The sequence below is a fragment of the Sinocyclocheilus anshuiensis genome, unplaced genomic scaffold, assembly GCF_001515605.1.
Source record: "Sinocyclocheilus anshuiensis isolate Anshui unplaced genomic scaffold, SAMN03320099.WGS_v1.1 scaffold1098, whole genome shotgun sequence".
Lineage (NCBI taxonomy): Eukaryota > Metazoa > Chordata > Actinopteri > Cypriniformes > Cyprinidae > Sinocyclocheilus > Sinocyclocheilus anshuiensis.
Window position 1 is genome coordinate 1,091,539 of NW_015538053.1, and position 3,905 is coordinate 1,095,443.

The window sequence follows — 3,905 nt, forward strand, 5'->3', positions numbered from 1 at the left end:
AATCTTTTCTAACAATATACACTACCGTTCAAAAGTTTGGGGTCGGTACATTTATATTCTTTCTTTTTTTTTAAAGAAATTAAAACTTTTATTCAGCAAGAATGTGTTAAATTGTTAAGAAGTGATAGCAAAGATTTATATCGTTAGAAAAGATTTATATTTTGAATAAATGCTGTTCTTTTTAACTTTTTATTCATCAAATAATCCTGAAAAAAGTATCGCAGTTTCCAAAAAAATATTTGGCAGCACAACTGTTGCCAACATTGATAATAAATCAGCATATTAGAATGATTTCTTAAGGATTACACTTTATACTGGAGTAATGGCTGATGGAAATTCAGCTTTGCATCACAGAAATAAATTATATTTTAAAGGATATTAAAATAGAAACCATTATTTTATATTGTAATAACATTTTTCAAGATTAGTGTTTTTTTCTGTATTTTTGATCAAATAAATGCAGCCTTGATGAGCATAAGATAATTATTTAAAAAACATTAAAGTCTTACTGATACCAAACTTTTGACCGGTAGTGTGTGTGTGTGCGTGTGTGTGTGTGTGTGTGTGGGTGTGTGTGTATATATATATATATATATATATATATATATAATGAGAGAAATGGCCAGCCCTAAATCATTTTTAAATTCTTTAACTTGAAAACCTGAAAGGATTTGGTAGTGATAAATGAGAACAATGATATTGATCCCTGCAGTTTATTTTTATGTTGTGTTATTAGTCAGCAGACAGTTTTATTGAGGTGGAGGGAGATGAGCTCTTTCACTTGAAGAGCGTTGAGTCATAGACTTGAGTCTTGAGCTGCAGCAGACTAATATTCCTGCATGTGATATTATCAGATATGCATCTTCTCAACAGTGAGCGACTGTATCAGCATGCCACTGCCCTTTATTCTCAATGCATGCACACGTCTAACGGAGGGGAAGCGTTTCAGTGCATCTGGATTACTGTCAATCTTGATTGACATCTTCAATAATCCTGACATAAGCCTAACGCCCAGTGACTGGCATTAATACTGCTGGTTAGGAATCTGATGAGGAATCTTCTGACACACATACAGCTGAGGCTGGGACGACTGCAATGCTGTTCTAGGCTTATTACATCACTACCGTTATTATTTCATGACCACTAGAGCAGTCCGTTATCTATATGGAACAGAACTTGCAATTAATAGTTTACTTGAATCTGCCACTGAGGAGACAACTTGTTTAATTGTTTGTTTACTTGACAGTTACCAGTACTTTTCCAGTTACAAATATGTTCTCAGTAAAGGTGCTGAAGAGGCAGAGTCAGCATCAAGCAATGTTGTTTTTCTGTAAATGACACTGCACAGATAGAAACAAGCAAATTATTATGTAGTGTAACTGTCGCAGCTGCTTAGGATAACTTTACATGCTTTTAGCACTGGTCTCTTTGTCACGTTTGTCCTGGTTAGGATGCAGTCAAGGTTGTAAACTTAAAATAATAATAAAAAAAAATTTAAAAAAATAAAGTAATACATCAATATAAATTTGATTTAATTTTTCAAAAATTGTTCACATAGAGTAGGTCAGTTCACAGCATACATTTCACAGTAGTTTGGCCACCCATTATCACATATTGTACTGACAGGAATGTTGCAATTAAAAATAAAATAAAATAAAAATAATTGTTTTAAAAAGCACTATAATTAGACTTACAGCAGGTCAGTTTTCTTTGTTGATTTCACAGCAGTTTGCTCATCCAGTATGAAATACAGTATTGACAGGAACATTTCGAACTGCTAGAAACACCAACAGGTCATGACTGAGAGTTTCGTCCTTGCCATTTAAAGACATACAACATGAATGAATGTCAAACTCTCTTATCAAACCCCACAGTGGATCAAAGGCTCACTCACAGAAGATTCCTCCACATAACTTCAAAGCCAGATATGAATCACCGACTAGAGCCGAAGAGAAGCAATGCAAATCATTAGAGTGGCTATAAAAGCAAATGCTCTCCATCAATGTCACTGCAACTTCCCCAGATGCATCTCAGACATGCAGCCAGGCAGCGCTGATTTCCCACTTCTGCTATCGATCACATGCCACCAGCCTTTTCTAGTCAGACAATTGTCACTCAGCAGGGGAGAGAGGCATTTATTGAGGGTCAGGGTTTATCTGTGAGCTATACACATTTGATGAAGAGGAACGGGCCATCATGGACACTCTGCGACTTTTAGAAACACGCCGCCTCAGAGACAAGCGGAAGATGATAAATCCATTCAAATACAGAGATCAATGCAAGACCATTACTCTTAAGAAAGCTGTTTCTTTATCCTTACATATGATAGTCAAGTCAGCCAAATGAAAACCTGAGCCCGGTGAGATAAATCGATAAAAGCATAATGCATTTGTTTCTTGAGGTTATTTACCATTTTTTTTATCCTTTTTGAAGCCAGCAGCATTTACACACGTGGCAGATGCTTCACAATTTTTATTTTATTTTTATTTTTTATGTTAAACCCATGATCTGGGTGTTGCTAATGTAGCTAACACTATGGGATAAAATAATAATAATAATAATAATATATTAAAAATGATTGAATAATGTGCAGTTTGCTAGTGCAACTGCCACTGCACTAGGATAAATAATAAAACAAAACAAAATAATAAAATAAAATATTTACTTATTTAATAAAATAGTAATAGTATTAAAAATATTAATAAATAAATATTAATAAAATAAAAAAATATTTACTTATTTAAAATACTTATTTAAAATAATTGAACAATATGCAAAGTGCATCTGCCACCACACTTGGATAAAAAAAAAAGTAAAACGAAAAAAAAAAAAAAACACATGATACAGTCTTAGAATTTTGACTTTTTATCTCATAAATTGCGAGATATAACCTTGCAGTTCTGAGAAGAAAATTCTAAATTGTGAGATACAAACTCACAAATGCAAAAAAATAGTCATAATTAACTTTTTAAATATTTTATTCCTTGGTTCCTTTATCTTTCATTTAAATTCTGTGGTGGAAACAGGCTTCCATAAATTTATAATGAGCAGAGAACCGACAAGTGAACAAAAACATTTGAACTGAAGGTCTGGCTGATGGAGCGAAATGTAAGTTATGAGAGATTTTAACACTGTTTTATGTTAACTGATACTGAATTATAATTAGTATCTAAATTATGTTATGTACCGAATCATAGCTGCAATAACCTGAGCTGGGAAACACAAAAGTACAATAAACATCATTATTAAAATGGCTTTTTGGAACGTTTTAGCATATAATATGCCACAGCATATGTTGATATAATATTGTGAATAGTTAATTTGAACAGGTGCATTAAAACAATTTGTTTGAAAGAACCAATTCACAGAAATGAATTCGACTTCGTCAGAAATCAAAAAGCACGTCCTAGTCACTCACATCAAATGTACAGTACAAGATCACACAGGACTAATGACATGCAACATGCTAAACAATAACAGGATTCAGTGACGTAAACATGAATTAAATTGACATTTCATTAGGCTTCTACAAGCAAGTATCCGTCATCTTTCTGAAAGAGGCTTTCAAAAGACAGGAAGAATGCTATTTTGGTCTGTAGTCTGGGACATCTCATTATGATAGATCTGTCTCTTTCTCTCGCAGTCTTTGAGATACAGTCCTTTTGAGTGGCCTGAAATAATTTATTCTGTGTTTCTCAGAACTTCAAGGACAGGGGAGTGTCTGTGTAGCGAACACCATCATCATGAGATGTGACGGGAACCCAAATTTTTTTTTTTTGCCAAAAATGCAGTCCCTATTAATTGTCGTTGTATGAAAAAAAGAGCGTAAAGACTAAATTCCGTGAAAGCAGCAACATCACATGAGGTGTTGGCCGGTAAAATGGCATAAACCAAAAGAAATTTGT